The sequence below is a fragment of the Neovison vison genome, chromosome 4, assembly GCF_020171115.1.
Source record: "Neovison vison isolate M4711 chromosome 4, ASM_NN_V1, whole genome shotgun sequence".
Classification (NCBI taxonomy): domain Eukaryota; kingdom Metazoa; phylum Chordata; class Mammalia; order Carnivora; family Mustelidae; genus Neogale; species Neogale vison.
The window spans coordinates 28,834,266-28,856,269 of record NC_058094.1 but is presented as its reverse complement, the minus strand read 5'-3'; the positions used below and the strand labels follow the sequence as shown (position 1 = coordinate 28,856,269).

At 39.1% G+C, this 22,004-nt stretch overlaps 1 long non-coding RNA gene across 1 annotated transcript; it reads left to right on the top strand.

Moving 5' to 3' along the window:
- The first annotated feature begins 13,334 nt into the window (after nucleotides 1-13,334).
- Nucleotides 13,335-20,977, top strand: LOC122905527. Its single transcript, XR_006384345.1, has 3 exons — nucleotides 13,335-14,036; nucleotides 19,784-19,880; nucleotides 20,905-20,977. It is a non-coding gene; the product is annotated as an uncharacterized LOC122905527 (long non-coding RNA).
- Nucleotides 20,978-22,004: the final 1,027 nt, after the last annotated feature.

The following is a 22,004-nucleotide window of genomic DNA, read 5'->3' as shown; positions in this document are numbered from 1 at the left end:
CAAACACAAGTGATGTTAAGGTTGCTGTGCATTTAATAAACTGTGGTTGAGCAACTCAGAATGTGGGGTCTTAGTATCAGCGGGAATTGTCTAACTCCAAGTTCACGGCCCAGCATCAGGGTCTTCACACACAAACTATAAATTAGCAAGAATTCAACTGAAATAGACAAAGCATAAGTAATTTGTGTATTGAGATTTATAGCTTGATGTCCAAAGGTTGTCAGATTAAAAATGACTTAAATATTTTCTTAATAAATTGAGGTTGGACATGGTACCCAACAGGGAATGGGATTTTTTGTATAATTAAGAATGTGTCAGTTTGGCATTCAGTGGATTGCTTTGGCAGGAGTCAGTTAACATGTAAACCGGCTAAGATCCTAGAGTATACATTGTAGAAAAGTCTCTCTCTCTTTCTCTCTCTCATTCTCTCTCTCTCTCTCTCTCTCTGTTAAGGGAGATAAAGAAAAAAGCAAAAATATGTGTTTGGTTAGAAAGAGGCAAGTGGTATGCATTAGTATGCGTTCAGATTTGAGTTGGAAGCTTCTGAAAGAACTGTCAATAAATGACAACGTTCACAAAACTAAAAGAATTGAAGACGCTTTAAAAATAATATATAGTGGGGCGCCTGGGTGGCGCAGTGGGTTAAGCCTCTGCCTTCCGCTCAGACCATGGTCTCAGGGTCCTGGGATCGAGCCCCACATCCGGCTCTCTACTCAGCAGGGAGCCTGTTTCCCCCTCTCTCTCTCTCTTTGCTTGCCTCTCTGCCTACTTGTGATCTCTGTCTGTCAAGTGAACAAATAAAATCCTTAAAAAAAAAAAGTAAACATAATATATAGAAATTAATCCCTGACAAGTTTACCATTAACAATATGAGACAACTCAATTTTAAATGATTTCTGCAGCATTTAAAAATAAGGATTTTTTAGTCATTTCTCTTAACATTTAGGCAAATTAATAAACCTTGCATATTATGCATGAATTCTTAGTTACTTTGAATTCCTTAAATATTTTGAAATGAATTACAAAGACATACACATCATATTCCAGGCAAAGCTCTGAATTAATCCATTTTAAAAAACAAAAGAGGAATAAACATAATATAATGGGACATAATAACTTGTTCATACCCATTGCCTGAAGGTTAACATGGACTGTTTTAATGTTAAAATTAATTGGCTGAAGAAGGAAGGGGAAAACTAACTTAGGGCCAGCCTCCACTGTGCATCAGACATCATGCTAGACATCTGGACATGCATTGTGCCAGTAACCCTCTAAGTAAAGTAGTAATCTAGCCACTTTTTCTAGATGAGGAAACTGTTTTGAGTGTTGCCCAAACTTCAGGATGAGACATGTCTCAGGGACACGAGAAGTGTGATAAGCATTGCTGAATAACTCAAGCACACTACTTTTTTTTTTTTTTTAAAGATTTATTTAATTTATTTATTTGACAGACAGAGATCAGAAGTTGGCGAGAGGCAGACAGAGAGAGAGGAGGAAGCAGGCTTCCCACAGAGCAGAGAGCCTGATGCGGGGCTTGATCCCAGGACCCTGGGATCATGACCCAAGCTGAAGGCAGCGGCTCAATCCACTGAGCCACCCAGGCGCCCTCAAGCACACTACTTTTTATATTTAGTTATAGATATGTTGAGATATAGAAAAGTAAAATGGAACACCCTCTTACATTTTACTTTTCCATACATGACTCCATATACATCTGCATTTAGATAAAACATCTGGCTTTACATCTTAATGCTAAATATGTATTTTTAAAATTTTATTTATTTGTTTGAGATAGAGTGAGAGCAAGAGAGAGAGAGAAGAAGCATAAGTTGGGGGGGGAGGGACAAAGGGAAAGGGAGAATCAGGTTCTTCACTGAGTAGGGAGCCTGCCACAGAGCTTAATCTCAGGACCCTAAGACCATGACCTGACCAAAGGCAGACAATCAGCTAACTCAGTCACCCGGGCACCCCTAAAGCAAAATATGTTTGCACCCCTACGAATTTCATTTCATCATTCCCTGCAACTCAAGATTGCTGGATTAGGGGCACCTGGGTGGCTCAGTGGGTTAAGCCGCTGCCTTCGGCTCAGGTCATGATCTCAGGGTCCTGGGATCGAGCCCCGCATCAGGCTCTCTGCTCAGCAGGGAGCCTGTTTCCCTCTCTCTCTCTCTCTGCCTGCCTCTCCATCTACTTGTGATTTCTCTCTGTAAAATAAATAAATAAAATCTTTAAAAAAAAAAAAAAGATTGCTGGATTAACCTTGATACCTCCCTACTTTTCCTACAAGTAAATAAACCACTCTCCTATCTGATACTGTTGTCTGAAGTAGAGAAGAGATCAGTTGCAAAGGCCTTTTAAAAATTATGCCGGGAAATGATTCTTTCTTAGGCAGTGGTTCTCAACCTTGAGTAAATCTAAGAATTACTTGGGAAACTAAAAACATATTGATGCCCAGGACCCATCATGTGATTGTAATGTGAAGCTAAGGTTAGAAAGCCTTGCTCTTAGTTTCCATCCACAACAAGGGCACTGTTCTTTCACAATTGCTTTGCTCTTTCCTCCATGTGACCTCAAATAAGATGAGTTTGGGGACACCAGGTGAGTGTGGGGGATTAAGGACAGCTCTCTGTTATTAGTTAGCAGTGAGATTCCTCAGATAGTAACAATAATCACCATCACTTTGGGATAGCTTTCGGAACTTCTGCAAAAACAGTATACACCTTAATGGAGAGAAAGCTGCCATAGGGCAGCAGGCAGCAACCCTTTACCGCTTTCTTGAGGTGGGGGCTAAACTGGCATCCAACATGGATTGGACCCCCTAAGAAAGCAGCCACATTTAGACTCAACTGAAAGAGTCTCCATCAAGTTGTAAACTAGACTATTAAATTCATGGCCGCTATTTTGAAAATCTACATACTAGATAGTTTAGCAATAAATAATACAGCACTTCTACTTAATGGCTGATGGGACATTTCAGTCCTAATCTGTGACAGTTCCCACCCAGGAGAGCAGGCCTAAACTCTCATAGGCTACTAGAAGCATTCAATTTGAACACCCTCTAAACAACTAACAAATCCCACTCAATTTAATTTAATTAAAACACTTCTAGAACAAGAGCATTATTTTTCAGTTATGTTCTAAAGCAAAGTCTGCAGTATAAAATTATCGAGTCTGGAATAAACTCTGGATAGAAACTCACTGAAACTCAATTACTCACTCAACAGCTATCTAGTTGGCAAGTGTGGGAATGGCCAAATGCCACTGTAGTTAGCACTTCTTTCCTTGTCAACTAGATCAGAGATACTCACAGTTTGTAACACAGAAGTATGGCTTTATATGGTTTGATATAAGGATGCTTCCTTCTACCAAAATGATAAATTGATTTGTAATTTTTTTGCAGTAATTATAAATCAAGCAATATCAAGTCTTTGCTGCTTAAATGCTCACCTGGAAACTCAAATTTCCTCCAGATGCCTTCCACCTCCAAAACTAGGCTTTTCTGAAAAAAATCAGTAACATTTTATAAAAAATGCGGTTTAGGGGCGCCTGGGTGGCTCAGTGGGTTAAAGCCTCTGCCTTTGGCTCAGGTCATGATCTCAGGGTCCTGGGATTGAGCCCCGCGTCGGGCTCTCTGTTCAGCAGGGAGCCTGCTTTCCTTCCTCTCTCTCTGCCTGCCTCTCTGCCTACTTGTGATCTCTCTCTGTCAAATAAATAAATAAAATTTAAAAAATAATAAAATGCGGTTTAGTTAACCACATCTTCCTTAATTTTTACAACAAATCTCTGTAAGAAAATATAACCCTTCACAAAATAAAGAGTCCTCGCTCATCATCAGAAGCAAACTTACCTATTGAGAAGGGGAAGTACTTAAAAAACCAAAACAAACAAAAAAACCACTGGCTCAGGCAAATATAGGCTTCAGGTATGAAGCCAATGGTTAGAGACTTGTTTAAATGAACCTCAGAGGTACCTGTGGCTACCCCTAAAGGTAAACCAGAGACTGGCAGGGGGTGCTTCTGGTCACCTCCCTTTGTTCTAAGTAGAATGCTAATGCTAAAGCTGTACTTTATATTCCTGCCTGTTCAGGGAACACCAATGCTGTCTGACAAAGAATTCAGTTTAAATATCTTGAGAAAGAAAAAAAAAATAAGTCCCAGAGATGGAACCTCTCTTGTGTACTAGCAAATCTGAACAGTTGGAAATCTGTGTAAATAAATAGTACCTCATCTCCTTGAAGATATACTGGGGACATTGAGAAAAGAAATTTTTCACTTTTTGTAAATATCCACTAAGGTAGGAAAAGATGTGCCTTCTATTTTTTTTTTTTTTTTACCTCTTTCTTCTCCTTGGTGTGCAAAATTTTCTTTGGCAGATAAAAGCAGGTAATATAAAAAGAAAAAAAATTCCTCAGGGCAGTGAAATATAGATCAAGGCATTGCATAATGGGGTAAAAAATGCTATGAGAAAGTTAAAGCCATGAAGAGGAAACAAAACCTAATAATAACGTAACTTATTCATGTGTTAACATGGTATATTTAAAGTAAGAAGTTTTGGGACGCCTGGGTGGCTCAGTTGGTTGGCCGACTGCCTTCAGCTCAGGTCATGATCCCGGAGTCCCAGGATCGAGTCCCGCATCAGGCTCCCAGCTCCATGGGGAGTCTGCTTTGCTCTCTGACCTTCTCCTCGCTCATGCTCTCTCTCACTGTCTCTCTCTCAAATAAATAAATAAAATCTTTAAAAATAAATAAATAAAGTAATAAGTTTAATTTCAAATAATTTTTAATGCTGTTTTTCATTGTACTGGAGGAATATAAAGCAAATCAAAGAGAAAGCATTATTATGGGCCTAAGAAAAGCTAAAATGAAAAGTGTTGAGAAAACAAATAGAAATTGATAACTGTTTAATATTACTGATGTTGGTATATCTTAATAAATAACAGTGTGTAGGAGCAAAATTGTGAAAATTCCCAAGCTGTACTTCAAATGAGTTAAAAACAAATGTTTGCTATTTCAGCCTCCATGTTGCACATTATTCAAATACACAAACCTATGGTACAATTTTTCTTACTATGCTGATTATAAAGCTGAAAAATACACTCATTTCTAACCCTTATTTAAATTCTTATAAGTCATTAATTGGGACAAACATCAATCCTTTTGCCTGGCTCTATCTAACCCTGTAGTGGGGCCACCGAGGGAAAAGCTGGTTTCAGCACCATGGACAAAGGACCCAAAGTTCTGCCTTATTCTTGGCACCCACAGGAAACGTTGCCCTTAGGTTAAAATATATGAAATAACTTTATAGTAGCTATCTTCCATTTTAAAATATTTTAAGAATCAAATGAATACAAAATAATGTTCAGCTAGATAATATAAAGTTTATACTTTCAAACCCCTTCTATCTTATGGAAAAACATAATGGCCCTTCTAAAGACATGCATTACTATGATGAATGCATTTAAGTGTCATTAGGTTTAATGGCTCCAACTCATTCACACTATTATACATTACCTTTTAGAGTTAACTTAATGCGTATTAATGGTGTGAAATTGAAGAAATTATGAATTGAGTTTCCCTGGGCACAGGTTAAACCAAGGAAGAAAGGAGAGAACACGTTAATATTACCTTCTACCTCATTCTTCATTTGTACTACAAAAGATGTCAGCTATGCCCTTGGGAAAGTAATGCTCACTATTAGTAAGTTGAACTTAAATGGATTTTTATAGTTTTAAACTCAGGTAACTGTCTTTGGTTGGGTCACCAAAGGTTTACAGTTTTCTCCAGGGAAGAAGAAAATATGTGCACTTCTGAGATTAAGTTCATATTTTATTCCATAGTTTTAGACAAACAGATAACTCTTCACTTTCTTCCCCTTATGTACTCATCTTACAAATTGAACTTAGAGGGCTTTTTAGGGCATTTTTATATGTATTTTTAAATATACATTATTTTGTAATCTCTCCTTCACATTATCACCATGTTTCACACAAAAGAGTGATGTTCAATCAATTTAAAATCTGAGTTAAATATTATAATAATAAGTAGTATTATTAATGCAAAAAAATGAAAAATGCACAGTTCTGATCCCAGGAACCTTTGATGCAGCAAAACTATGGTTCATAGTATCAGAAAGACCACAATTTAATTTTGAAATCTGACTTTCAAAAATATTAAGAATGAAAACAATATTCATTGCAATTATGTTTGGAGGAAAAAAAGCATAAAATCACTACTTGTTGCAGTTCATTTATTATTAATGGATGATTAAGAGAAGATGTAACTTTGTAGCTTCTCTTTTACTTCTCTATCATGCAAAATGATCTCCAAACTAAAAAGGATAGAATAAAACTTGGCAAAAGAGAGTAAATCTCAGGCCAAGTGATGTTACTAGTTTCTCTGAAGGTATTTAATTCGTTTGACAGACAAATTATGTCCCAGGCTTTATAATCTCACTTTTTACAAATAGGATTATGATAATACTGTTAATGTCTTTCAAGAATCTTGGAGATGCCCAAAGGGTACAGATCTAGAAAAAAAGAATAATTCTTTTTAATTCTGAGTTTCAAAAATTAAAGAGTCTAAAACATTGGTGAGACTAAGTGAGACATCAGGCAACATTCTTGCACAAATTAATAAAAAGATGGTCTGCGAGCTCTTCGGAGAGCAAATGCATTACTTAGAAATCAGCTTGGGCTCCAAACTGGGGCAAACCTAGCTTCTTCTTCTTCCTCTTCTTTTTCTTTTTTTTTTCTGATGGGATTAAGACTAGTAAACCTGAGAAATAGTTAGGACAGAAGTCACAAATTTAGAGGCTTTCTTAGTTAAAGTAATTAACATAAACAAGCTAAATGCCCCAGTGTACTATCAGGTAGAATGGTAATGGGCGCTGTGAAGAAAAGAGATTGTGCTCAGCTACCACTACTCAGCTCTAACTTTATTATTTATTTTCTAGGGAAATCAGAAATATGGGATTTCTTTGCAAATCCTCTTGATTAAAAAAAAATTCAAACTGCAAACTTTTACTAGTGAATACACCCCTGGCTTTTAAGACAAAACAAAAAATACCTGCAGACTGAATCTGGCCCATAGGCTGCCAACTTGGGACATGTGGCAAAACATACAGACATCAGTGAGGAATTTGGCAAGGTTTCACATGACATCATTATTAATAATTACTGGTTGGGTGACAATAAAGACATTCCAGTTAGTTGAGTTCAAGTTTGATCTCAATATAAGGATAATTAGATCTTTCCAATGATGAGATGGACTGCCTTTATACTAGAAGAATTCACCTTAACCACAATTTAGCAATTCACAAAATAACCTATGGCTGAATTTTGAATTTAATGCTAATATTTTTCATAAATTTTAATATGCTTATGCGATATATACATGTATTCTTTTATTTACTTATTTGTTTGAAAATATTTATTAAAAACCTATTATTGCCAAACATTGCTCTAGGCCCTGGGAATACAACAGGAAAAAAAAAAATCTCTGTTTTATGGAGTTTGCATTCTCTATTTGCCCCAGTATGGACATTAAATTATATAAGCACTCTATAAATGTGCTCTTGGTGGGCTAACTTTATATTGGAATTTTCCTATGCACTCAGCACAGAAAACGAAATTACTTTAGGGTGAACAGAACATTACACTGTGACAAATAGGTGTTTTTAACCTAATGTATTTATTCATTCACTTACATTTTCTTTCTAAACTATTCATTACACAATTGCCACTTTGCTGAGGCAAAATGATAAACCAGATGGAATACAGAGTCAACAATATGTATCTATACATAGTTGTATTCCTGATGCACCAACCTGTTGAATACTTTGCTGACTCAGCAGCCCAAACATCCTACATTATCTTTGATTGGCTTTCAAACTCTTAAATAATTTAGAGGATGAAGAATGAAGAGGATGAAATCATCTGTCACCTGGCAGTGACTGTTCCTACAACAGTATCATCCTCCTTAAGGAAAACATCTTATCTTCGTTTTCTCTTCATGCTGTGGCAGACTGTAATTCTAAAATGAGGTGGCTTAGTGATAGACCTATACATGATTCTGTCCCAATCTAACTTCTTGCTTTTCTATTTATATTGATAATAGGATAAAGAAAAAATATTTTTAAAGATTTTATTTTTAAGTAACCTCTACACCAAACATGGGGCTTGAACCTACATCCCTGAGATCAAGAGTCATGTGCTCTACCTACTGAACCAGCCAGACACCCCAAGAAAAGATTTTTTTCTTTAATTACCATGTATTGAAAATAATCTGATCTGACTGTGTAAATAACTTAGCTTTTCTTGAAACAAAAGGTCAGAAATAACTGGTGGATTTAGATTGTGACTTAGTTAATTTCTCCTTTTATCAATTCAGTCATAGTCAAAGACTGAACGTTCAAATATGGATTTTGAGGTAGGTAAGGTCTAGGAAGATATTTTCTAACTGTCCATGAGGCATGCTAATATTTCTTGAGAAACAAAGTTAAAAACAAAGCAACCAATCCTTTTAATATTTGCAAGAAGATTATTTAAATAAAAAAGAATCATAGCCCTGAAGAATGCCTTTGTAAGCCACATGTTGTTACAGTAAATGTTCTGCTTTTCTTTCTTTCTTTCTTTCTTTTTTTTTTTTTTTTTAAAGATTTTAGTTTTAAGTAATCTCTACATTCAACATAGGGCTTCAACCACAACCCGGAAATCAAGAGCTGCCCGTTCCCTCAACTCAGCCAGCCAAGTACTCCTGTCTTCTTCTGTGATGAGTGGATATTCTCACTTAAGTTTGATGGTTGTAAAAGTTCATTTTGGAACCAGTAGAAGCCCAAGGAGTTAAAGTTCCTTGAAAGCATTTTTAGGAACGCTGGTTTGGTCCTTCCATACTATCTACCCTTCTTTTGTCATATAGTTTTTAAAATTCACTTGAAGAATGCAAATATTTTCTTATCCATGATGTTTTTCAAAGGGTTCTATACCAAACCAAATGCCTTATAGTTCAAGTAAATGAAATTGACCTACTCTGAGAAGAAAGACTGAAAAAGCCCACATTCATATCACTTGGTGATTAAGCCCGAGAGACAACTTACACAGTCATTACTATAAATTGTAGAAAGTAAAACCAAATATTGCTTCTCGTTTCTACAGAGCTAAATATACTTGCTGAGATGTTTCACTCCAATAAAGAATGAGAGTACTTTTAGGAATACTATATAATTTAAAAAGTTTAATGAAAAAAATTTTTTTTTTCTAGAAGGGATAATAGGGCATTTTTGAAATGGCTCCTAGGATGTAGAAGCAACCTAGTTCTCTCTCCATCATACCATTGCTCACGAGCCACTCTAGGCTTGCTTCCCTCACCAGTCCCTAGGGGGCCTCGTAAAGTTTTGCATTGTATAGTGTGCCTGTGTCCTGAGTGTACCAGTGGTGGTACACTTTAAGTGGTTTATGGATAAGTCTCTATTAAATTTACACATTTAATTGTACATACTGGAAGAAATATAACTAACACATAAAACCTGGTATTTCATGGATATTATTCCCTAGATGAAGGCTAAGTTAAAAAAAAAAAGTGTGTTGATATAAATTTTGGTAAATTAAGTAAATAGTAATTAAGTAAATAGTAGTACAATTTGTATTTAGAAATGGTAGAAATTTTGAAGTGTACTAGAATAACTGAGGTTCTGAAATAGTTCCTCCTCCCATGGAGAATGGTATTTCTTTCTTTTTTTTTTATGATTTATTTATTTATTTGAGAGAGAGAGCATGAGCAAGCTTGCAAGGGGGGAGGGGCAAAGGGAAGGCAGAGAGAGAATCTCAAGCAGACTCCCCTCTGAGACCTATGCAGGGTTCAATCTCACGACCAGAGATCATGACCTGAGCTGAAATCAAGAATCGGTCACTCAACCAAGTGAGCCACCCAGGCACCCCAGAGAATGATATTTCTTTGGTCAGAAGTGTGTATACAAGAATCTTCCTTTCCTTTTTCATGATCTACAAGGATCTGGGGCTACAAGACCGCCAAAGCTTTAGTTTTCCACTTCCTCTGGAATGTGTTCTAGGGCTTCTGCCATTGGCGGCCAACCCCATAAAGAAAACCTCATCTTGGAACTGATAAGGTAGCTCTTAAAAATCCACAAAAAACTTTTCAGATATTTTAATTAATTTACATTCCTGAATTCTCATAAAGAAGAAAAAATCATTATGACTATCAGTTTCTTTCTAAAGGAAGCCTATGTCTTCCCACCACTTCCACTTGGTGATCTCTAACCATTTAATCGCCTGAAGCACGGAAAACATTCTGCTAAGAAAAGGAAAGACCAACTGTAAAGCCAAGACCACAGTATTCCTTTTTTTTCTAGGAAAAAAAGAAGGAAAAACACCCATTATTTTAGCACAATAACTACTTAAAAAAGACACTTTCTGCCTATTTTCTGAAATTTTAAATAAATTATGTTAAATTGCATCTCTTGCTAAGATGCTATTTAGCATTTCCAGGATATACGGATATCCTAGCATGAGCAGATATGCATTAGGAGTGTACATGTTTTTTTTAAATATCAAATGAACGGGGGCGCCTGAGTGGCTCAGTGGGTTAAGCCTCAGTGGGTTATGATCTCAGGGTCCTGGGATCAAGCCCCACATTGGGCTCTCTGCTTAGTGAGGAGCCTGCTCCCCTCTCCACCCCACTTCCTGCTGCTCTGCCTACTTGTGATTTCTCTCTTTCTCTCTCTGTCAAATGAATAAATGAAATCTTTAAAAAATATCAAATGAGCAAATATGCAAGCATTAGTTTGTATCACATACATAAAATAGCATATACAGCAAAAAAGGGTATTTTGTGTACAACTCAGAGTTAGCAAAATAGTCAAGATTGAATTTTGAAGTACTTACAAAATTGTTTTTAAAAAAGACTTTTTATTTTGAGATAATTGCAGATTCATAGGAAGTTGCTTAGACAGTATAGAAGTCCAATATCCTTCACCCAGTTTCCCCCAGTGACTGTATATTACATAACCACAGTATAAAATGAAATCTAGGAGGCTGACGTTAGTCCAATGTGTGTACACTGCTGATATTTTATCACATTTGCAGATTCATACATCTACACCATTCATATCAAGAAACACAGCTATTCTATTATCCCAAGGATCTCCTTCATACACCTCTTTGTAATCACAGACCTCTTCACCCCATCTCTAAGACCTGCCAATCACTAGTCTGTAAAATTACTTATTTATGCTTATCTCTTACATATTTTTAGTAAAATATGGGGAAACCACAGGACTGGGTGTTAGGAAGTGGCTGGTTCTAAGTTTGCTACTGGTTAGTTTATGTCCTTAGACAACTCACTTACTCTCTATAGACTCAGTAGCTCATCTATAAAAATGAACGTTTGGACTCTGATTTTTTTTAGAGGACCAGCATTTAAGAAAACCTGTGATTACTGTTCTCAGTCATGATATTATTTTAAAGATTATTAAATGCCAACAAAGTTAAGAAATCATGATTTAAATATGTGGAGATCAACAAAGATTGAATATATTTAAATGTATTCTGCACTAAAATAGTGTCACTACCAAACAACTAACCAAAAGCTGCATTATGAAAATATACTGCTCCTCTAAAATCTGAAGCAAATAAAAACATCATCTGACTTGGACCCATCTCTCAAGGGGACGGGCTACCATTCTTCCAAATGTACAGGTGGAGAAAACCTGGCATTGGGATTACTTGACTCTCTTTGCTCCCAAGAACATCCTTTAGGGAAGAGGAAGCAAACATCCCTAAAATGTGCCTGGCAATGCATCTGAGTAGGCAGTGCTGCAGCAGAAACTTCAAGTTCAAAATTCTGAACATTGGGGTTCACATTTGGCCCTTTTCTGAGAAGAGAGTTTGAGACACAAGCAGGTCATTGCTTCTGCTGCCCAGGGTCTGGGGTCAGGGCCAGACCTGCAAGGAACCTAGCAGTGAAGTTTCCTGCTTTCTCAGAGATCACTCCTTGCTTCACATTTCAGAACAGGATTTAAAAAAACTGGAAAGCCGTTTTCCCCAAGTGACTCCTTCCATTTAAAGCTTTAGGAATCTCTTCCTATGCACCATGTTAAGCTTACCGATCTCTTTCTCTACAATTTACTCATTTTAATTTGAACCTGTTGATGCCTTCCTGCATGAGGACATGTTGAGCGCATCAGCGGAGTCCTTCAACAACATACTGAAGAAAATTCGTCCTCCCTCTTCACCTCGAATAATCTGCATGAAAAATCCCCAAGGGAGCAGAAACTTGAAAAGTGTCCTCTGGGGACTTTGGGCCATCCATGTCTTTTGAGAGATCTACCGAGGCTTTCTTTTTGGATCACACTAATTCTTCACTGAATCTTCCTTATTGAAAGGCACCCCTTCCAAGCTCCCCTCTCGAGGACGACTGACTAGTAAAGAGGCGATCCAAATCCTATGGCCTGGTCAACCTTGCCTGCTGTGCGAGGAGTCTAGCTCAACCACCTCAATGACCAATGAAACTGGGACACTGTCACCTCCATCCCTCTGCCGAGTGTCCCCATTTTCAACGATCTCCTTCGGTGGGTCCCCGAGCGCCCAGATAACCCCACCTCACCACGCTGGTCTGGAGTATCCTTGTCCGCTCTCCTTGGACCCAAGAGGACTGACTAGTCGCTCACGATCAGTGACACTGGAACCCGCGCCGACGCCCGGTCTTACCTTCTCTCTCCCAAAAGGGGCCCATCGCGCCGTCCAGGAGGAGGCATCCGCGCGCGCGCGGGAGGCCGGGGCCCGGCTGGCCCGGGGTCGGGTGCGCAAGCGACCCGGTGGAGCCGCCGGCGCGCGCTCAGGCTCCGGGAGCCGGGCCCGGCCCGCTCCGCCCGCGCCAGCCCGGGCGGGACACGTGGTGCCTGGGCCGCCCGCGCTCTCGGGACCCGCGGTGCCTGGGCCTCAGCAGCCGGTTCGGCCGCCGCAGGAGCCGCGGACGTCGTGAGGGGAAGGGCGGGGACCGAAAGGGTCGGCGCCGGGAGGTGGGGCGCCGCGACGTGGGCGCCGTGAGGGCCGAGCGCGGGGGGCGCGGGGGGCCTGCCTCCGGGGTTCGCGACGCGCGGGCTCTGTGCGGGTCTCCCGAGGCGAGCGGATGGTGTCGCCGCTCTTTCCCGAGCCACTCGGGGACGGCGGGCGGCGCCCTTCGGAGGCTCCGGGTTCCCGCGGGTTGAAGGGAAGGGCTGCGGGCCGGAGGGTCCGGGGCACAACCCCCTTCTCGCGCCCGTCGGGATCCGGGAGCAGCGGCGAGCCTGGGGCCGGCCTCCGCCTCGCGCTCCTAGCCCACCGCAGTGAACATGTTCCTGGCCCCGGGTGGAGACGCAAACCCTGAACGCCGCAGCGTGGACCCGAGCTCCCCGTTAGGACAGTCTCTCCCGGGAAAATTCCTCTCGCGACCACAGCCTGTCGTCTGGGGAAGGCGAAGGAGACACTGCTCAAAGCTGGGGACGGAGACTTTCCTGAAGCCGCGGCTCTTTCCGACTTCGCCAGTGACCTTGGACGCCTCTCCTAAACAAGGTGTCTCTTGAATTTCCTGATTCTGGGGATAAACGTGGCTCTTCATTTTCTAACTCTCAAGAGGTAATAGCGACTGGGTTAAAAACAAACAAACAAAAAACAAAACAAAACAAACAAACAAACAAACAAAAAACCACTCCAGACATCTTTAGTAACAAGCGCAATATACGTACAATTTGTACTGACTTTAGGAGAGGCTGAAGGAAGCCTTAAGACTCGGAAGAAAACCGTTCTGATTTATTAGTACAAATGCAAAACTAATTCATCAGCCCCTCGACCTGCTTTTCTGGGAAGGTAGTTTGAAGAAATTGGCGGGAAGATACTTTGCTCAGAATTGCCAGAGCCCCGTGGAGCTCCATCCAGAACATGGAGCTTTACTAAAGTCTCATGATGAAACCGATTTTATCATTCTACCCTACCATAGCTGAGGGTCAAAGGGCAGCCACCACAGTTTGGCTAAGAGCCCTTCTTGGTGAGTTTCTGGATATGCTATTTGTTTACTCTTAGATCTGTCTTCATTTTTACCCCTAAAGGGAGCTTTCTTCACAGAAGAGTGCTTCTGGAGAGCAGCATGCCAGTGGTCCTTACCCTGACTGCCTTCTCCTTTCCCTGGCTCTCCTACTCACCAGAGTCCCTAGAGGTTAGCACATAGAGTGAGCGTAAAGTATAACAGACTTCTCAGTATGTGTGAGAGAACTCTGTACAGTTGAAACGCAGTCTCACGTTAGTTGGCTAATGTGAAATGCATGAAACATTTTATTCTGTTGTCTCAGCTCATTTTCCTTTGGTTTATCTTCTATTTCTGTCTGATCATAAGGCTCAGACTTTAAGATTTCTTCTCTCTTATATTTTCTAAGTCTTGGAAAGACCCTCTTGCTTGAAAAATAAAGTTTCATAGCATAATGGAACCTCAACGCAACAGAAATTTTTCTATTACCCAATCTTGACTTTACTAGATGGTAGTTTGTACCTTGTGATCCCACCCTATCTGCTTCCATTCAAGGTCCTATCAGTGATGTAAGCCTCCTTTGACCTTCAACAGAGATAAATTTGTCCCTGTGGCTTCTCCTCAAAATTGCTGTCTGTACCAGCATTTTCTTCACTTTCTTGATTTATGGTCTTTTGGGACAGGGTCCTAGAAATTTGGTTTTTTTCCTCTTCTTCTCCTCACAATCCAGGCTTCCAGGTCCTCTGCATCAGACATTCCTGCGTTCTTCCCATTGAATCCCTCTTAGTTCTTTCTAAGATTGTTTTGAAGCTAAAAAGGGAAGCGCCTGGAAATTGCCACAGAAAAACAGGACTATCGGCTTAAAGATAACCAGTCTCATGCCCTTGCATGAGATTTTAAAACAGGGATTCCCACTTATTTGGAAGGAAATGCTATTAGATTTTTATTCTGAAGCCTTCAGATCATAGGGAGTGTGTGTGTGTATGCACATGAGGTAAAATGGAAGGCTCGAGGGTGGGGAAAGGAGTGGGAAAGTGGAGAAGGGGGGGTGGATATGGTACTGATGTGGAGTTTCTGAGTGGGAAGTCTCAAGTGGACTGCAAGATGGGAAGAAGAGGAAGGAAAGTCCTGTCAGGAATGGATTTCGTCAGAATAGGCCCAGTACTGGCTGCCATGGAACAAAATTGACCATAAGAACTTAGTTTCTCCTCATTGTCAGTATATATCCTCCATAATGCATCTTCTCTAAGTTGACCTTCTGAAGGCAAAAACACAGGAAATAACTCTAGATATTCACCATCCATCTTATTTAAGAACACAAGAAATATCTCTAGATAGTTATCAAACCACCAACTACTTAACTCAAGCTGTCCTGGATAGACTGCAAGAATACAAGATAATTGTAGAAACTGTGTAGAATTCATTTTAGAAGGAACGTTTAAACGGAGATGTCTATAGAGTCTTGGAGATCAAGAAGATCTTAAAAGATAATCTAATGCAGCTTTTGAGATGTTACGATAATCATGCTTTTCAGTTCTTGAGTTCTCTGTTTCTTTTGTCTGGCACAGAAGTCCTCCTCAAAACTCATAAGTATGCAAGCCAGGGCATTCTTCATGGCTACTAAAAAAAAAAGAAGAAAAAAAATCCTCTTCCTTACCAGTCGTTTCTTCCCAGATCCTAGATTTTAATTAGACTAGAGAAAATTCTCCTTTCATTTCTCTAGACATGAGGATATTAAATAACTAGCTCATAGGTAGGAGGATTCAGTGGGTGCCCAGAAGCTACATGGTCCTATAAGAAACTCCCAAGTTATAGGAAAATAAATTCACTTAAAATATTGACAGAAAAATGTAAGCTTCCCCCCCCCCGGGGGCTAAAGTGTAATTTTTTTGTGCTAAGACTATTTGAAGTCTAGTTTTTCACTGTTTTTATCAAAATATGTATAGCTAGTACCTGTCTATAATTAATTAATTATTTTTTTATTCTTATTTATTTTTTTTAAAGATTTTATTTATTTATTTGACGGAGAGGGATCACAAGTAGGCAGAGAGGCAGGCAGAGAGAGAGAGAGGGAAGCAGGCTCCCCGCCAAGCAGAGAGCCCGATGTGGGACTCGATCCCAGGACCCTGAAATCGTGACCTGAGCCGAAGGCAGCGGCTTAACCACTGAGCCACCCAGGTGCCCTGTCTATAATTAATTTAGTTGTTCGTAACGTTTACCCAATACTGTATTCTAGGCCTATCTTGGTTTTCCTTTTCCTCTTTCCATTTGTGAAAGTGTGATTAGATTGATATGTTATTTCTCCAAGTAACCGAGATGAAGAGGAGTTCTCATTTTCTGAGTGTGTACTGTATACCTGGCACCAACTTACATCATTTAATTTAATTTTATACTTTTCTTAAGAAGCAGTTAGTACACTTTACAGATGCAGAAAAGGAGGCCCATGACTTGTTGACAGTGACAGAGGTGGTAAATGATAGAGTGGGGATTTGAACCCAAGTATTTCTGATTATTCTGTATTCCTGTTTAACTGCAGGGGCTTTCTGGAGGCCATGCCTTTCCTCAAAGGAATAAGTCAAACAGGAAGAGTGTTAGATGCTACTGCAGGATGACAGGGAGTCGAGCTGGTCCTGGCTTCTCCACTCAACTGAAACATGCTAGAAGCTTTCTCTTTTCTTATAGAAAGGGCAGGGCTGGAGTCTAATCCAAACTGTTGGAAGACTTGGAAACTATGTTACACTCTCTTGAATTATATGATGATTAATATTTATTGAAAAAAATTTGGAGAAAGATCATTTATTATAACTCCTACATATACACCATGACTATAAAAACATGTCAAGTATTAACCAATACAGATTGGTTAAGTGAAATAAGACAGATGGTGAATTTGGTTAATTCATATACCCCCTCCTCTGAGTTTATAGTTATTTATAAAACAAATAAAAAAACCAGAAATAATAAATGTAAGGCTCCAACAGTTTAGGTATCAAAGGAAATAATGAAAACAAAAGTGTTTTGGGAACTATGATTATGTATACATTATTGTATATGTCAGTAAAGAAAAAGCTAAATGGAAATCCCATGGTGAATTGAATAGGAAATGAATATTTTATGTCAAGTAAACTTTGATCATAGAGTCATGAAATTTTAGCATAAATGGGAAAATTACAGCTTATTTAGCTTCCCCCTTTTGTAAATGAAGAAGCAAATGCCACCCCCCCCCCATGTACATTGTCCATAGTCAAAGCACATCCTAAAAAATACTGTTGGAAATTCTAAAATAACAAAGTGATATCATAGGAATAGGCAGAGTCATCGAGTTCCTACTATAGATCAGACACTGTTTTAGATGCTGGGAATACAGGGGTGAACAAAACATTGCATTCTTGCCCTGAAAGAACTGATACTCTAGTGGACAGGGTCAGATAAAAGGTGTGGGAACAGACAAGCGCTGACAAATGTTTAAAAGAAGTTGAAATAGGCAATGTGGTAATGATGCCAAGGTTTTTGATCCGAATAACTGAGTGGGTAGGGGAGGATGGGGCAGGATGTGATTGTGATGGTGGTCGTGACGGAGATGGGAGAAATGATTGGGTTCTGTTTTGGGCATATGAAATGTCAAATCATGATCAGGCATCCACATGGAGCTGTGGAATGGAAGTCTGAGCTCAAGGAAGAGGTCCAGGCTGGAGAGAAACATTTGAGAGTCTTCAACACAGAGACTGCCTCCAAGCCATGGGGTTAAAAGAAGAAAAGGGCGGGGGTAATTTGTTTCTATGTAAAGGGCTTTCTTGGTCAGGTAGCTGTGTGAGCAAGGTGATTTAAATATGTCTTAGCTTGTCCACTCAAGCTAAAGCCACCAAGAGCTGCTCAGCCATAGGCTAGGGGACTGTCACCATAGCAACAGTGTCCTGTCAAAGGGGTAGGGAGTCTTTTTTTCTCATTTTGAGGCCAGAGTCACGTCTACCATTTTAAAATGAAAGTGTTCATGACCACGCTATTATTCCTTTTATTAAGCCCCAAATGTGTGCCTCAAATTCATTTCAGGAACTGTTGTGATGAGGAGACTACCCGCTCCTCTGCAGAAATGGGTTTTCATTAGTGTATTATTTGTCCAAATAACCCCAACTTCAGAGCTGAACTTAAATGATGATGGCTTCATATTTCTATTTGACGATATATACATAAAACCATCACTCAATTTATATTTTCTTATCGAAATTCTCCTGACAGTCTATTTTTTCCTTATTTGAAAATTTTTATGGGGTGTTAGAAAATTTATCTTTCATTGTTTTCACAGTACTTTTTATTTATTACTCTGGTAACTGTTGCTGTACTGTGCCAAAGGGAGTTGTTCTTGGTTAAAAGTTCTTTTAGACGAAGAAATAATGAGGCTAGAGATGATTGATTTCAGGTGTTCACTATGAGTTCATAGTGTTTTTCAAGGTGCCATCTGTGATAAGAAAAGGTACTTAATGCTCCCAAATATCCAGGTTTTACAGTGACTTAATGTTCTACCTTTAGAGAATAATTTCTGTTAATCCAGCTCTAGATTTTCTTTGTAGGTCTGTTTTACTTTCAAAAGTAAAATCATACATGTTGTTATAGAAGATTAAAAAAGAAGAAAGGCACCAAGAAGAAAACAATCATTTGTAATCTCTCACTCAAAGATAAATACTAGTAATATTTGTGCGCATGTTATCCCCATATAACTTTTAAAATAAAATAGAAACATACTGAATACACTGTCTTGTTAAATAATACCTTTTTCTGATCTCAAAGTACCACATTATAGAAAATTTTAAAAATACATAAATGTAAAAAACCCAGAAAAATAATAATTACTTATTATCCTATTATCTGAGGTAGCCATTATGACAAACATTCCTACATTTTCAAGGAATATATGTATTTTATTTTTTGCTTTAATATTTTAATGATTTTATTTATCTGAGACAGCACATGTGCACAAGTTGGGGGAGGTGGGATGGAGGAGAGGCCGAGGGAGAAGGAGGGTCAGAGGGAGAGGGAGAAGCAGCCTCCCCATCAATCTGGGAGCCTGATGTGGGGCTCAATCCCAGGACTCTTAAGATCATGACTTAACAGGATGCTGAGCCACAGCAGATGCTTAACAGACTGAGCCACCCAGATGCCCCTCAAAGAATATATGTATTTTATATGTAAACATATGTATGGTATATGTGTACATATTTTATGTTAAAGTGGGATTTCCTGTTTTGCAACTTAATTTTTCCACAGAATATCATTCATAATGTTGTGTTTTATTCTGCTCCACAATTATTGTAACAGCTTTACAGTATTACCTCACATATAGCCACATGATGTAATTGTTCACTAAAAATATAGTCACTCATGGACAGTGCCATGATTTCACGCAAAGGGGAAGGCTCATATCAAATTAAAATGAATGTCTTCAATGATTTCATGCGAGGTAAGTCAGGACTGTAGGCTATCAAGCTAATTTATAAAGGGAAAATAGGTAGTAAGTGAACAAGTGTCCAAGATACAGGTCTGAAGGGATTCGGGCAGCCCCCTAACTTGTTGGTGATGCATATAGGAGCATAGGGATGTAATTAGGGCATTTTACTGTCATTCAGCTATAGTTAGAAAGGATGCTCAAAGCTATTGAACAATGTTAAAGCTCCAGTGTATTTTGCACAGTTTGCTTATACACACCTGCATAGATACGGACATAGACATAGAACATCATCACTGACTTGATGGGGTTTATGGAATTCATGTTTCAGCGTACAGAATACTTCAAACTGGCGCTGACCTCGGAGGCCTGGATGGAAGAACACCCCAGGTATTCATTCTTCTGGAGACCAGCAGATGAGAAACCAGGTTCGCACATTTTCTGCAGCCTGTGTGGCGTTTTGAAAGTGTTAGTAATGACTTTCATAATGAAGTTCAGGGAGTAGTACTTGCATCAGGGATATTTGGGGGCTTATTAAAATTTCAGGTTTCTGGAGCCCACTTGACACCAAATAAATAAAATTGTCAGGATTAGCACATTACCTAGGTGATTTGTATGGAAATAAAATTATTAGAATGGTAGGGAATTAATGTAAGGAACTAAGGGAAAAAAATGCCTGTAAGCTCCTTAGCATAGAGATTTTTTAAAAAAGATATTTATTTATTTAAGAGAGAGAGTGTGTGCAAGTGGTGAGTGTGGGGGGCAGAGGGCAGTAGGGTCCCGCTGAGCAGGGAGGCTCTCTGCTGGTCAGGGAGCCTCATGTAGGACTTGATCCCAGGTTGCTGGGATCATGACCTGAGCTAAAGGCAGACACTTAACTGCCTGAGCTACCCAGGCACCCTACATCAGGGATTTTTTTGTTGTTGTTCTTATTTGTGTCTCTGGTACCTAGCATTGTGCCTGGCTCTGGAAATTGATAGATATATGTTTATGACATTGACTATTTGTTTTAATACTTGCAATGTTGTAGTAAGTTCTTGCCCGTATATAGCATTTTTCTTCAGAACATCTTGTCATAACTTTTCAAACCACTCTTATAATCTTCGTGATTGTGTCATATAGTAAGAACTTAATGGTTGTCGACTGCATGAATGAGTAAAATAGTGTGGGGTAACACCTACTCATTCTTACCTCAGAGTGGTGTGCTACCCCCAATTACCTGGGATGCTGCCTTATGTCCCTGAAAGTATCACAGCTGGGAGTCAAGCCTTCTGTTTTAAGTGTTTGCCAAAATTTCCACATGACCCTGCTGAGCCCTACTGACTTGGGCTTTGTAATCTGTAAATAAAGAAAATTGCAGTGATTCAATGAGATAACACCAGTGAGGATACTTTGAAATCAGTAAAGTGCTTTGCAGAAGTAAGTTATTATTATTCTTATTTTCTCCATCAGGGTCATCCCCATCAAGAACTTTTCCACCTGCCTCAGTTCTAGGGAGAGCCGGTCCACTGTCCATTCACATGTGGTAAGCTTGGGGGCAAGAGTATATTTAAGAAATTTGTGAATGAGACATCCTTAAGGGTCAGGGGTGGAAAATAAGTTTCATCTCTGGTATCCAAGACCAAAGTCACTAAATAATTATAGTTCTTTACTTCTTTTTTTTTTAATTTATTTTTTTATTATGCTAGTCACTGTATAGTTCATCATTAGTTCATCATATAAAACCCAGTGCTCCATGCAATATGTGCCTCTTTAATACCCATCACCTACTTGTGTGCTCAGAAGTTGCCTCCCAAACTTTCTCAACCCAGTGCAGCCTCTGTGATTAATTGTCACTGACCTTTCTGATGTAGGATAAATTTATATGTAAGTATGGATGTATTAGATTTGAGTTCCACACATATTTTTTAGAGATATGAAATTTCATTTTTTGTATGAAGAATGTGTGGGCTGTGTATATTTATATATATTGTATGTGTTTATATATAGAGACAGAGGTATGTATTATTTGAAAAACAGTATTGAGTATAACCTAAGACTGTGAATGTATGTATATATGTAAACTAAAGAGAAACAAGAGGATATTGAAGCCTCTTCTTAGCTAGGCCTTAACATTAAAAAATCACAATAAAGTCTTGGGGAAAGAAGCTGAAAGAACAATCAAGACTGCATAGGTCTCCCAGCCGTCAGCAAGTGTTACAGTCAGCCTCTCAGACTGGGCACCAGAATCAGATTTTCTATTTTATTGCTTGAAGAACCCCAGTGGAGTCTTACTTCTTTGGAACAGGATACAAGTCTGAAAAATTGGGGTAATTTAGGCTTTACAATGTGATAATTGAGGTTTAGTCCCCTGTAGTAGAAACATGAGTAGTCCTTTGGAAGAGTGTCTTAATTACATCTTTTAGTATCTTGCTCTAGTATTTCATGTCCTCAATGAATTCTTCCCTTCAAAAAAATTAGTTCACTTAGAGAGCATCTACTAGTATGGCAGCCAGTGTTAGATGCTAGATCAAAAACCTTGATCCTCCCAATTTTAGATTAAAACATCTATG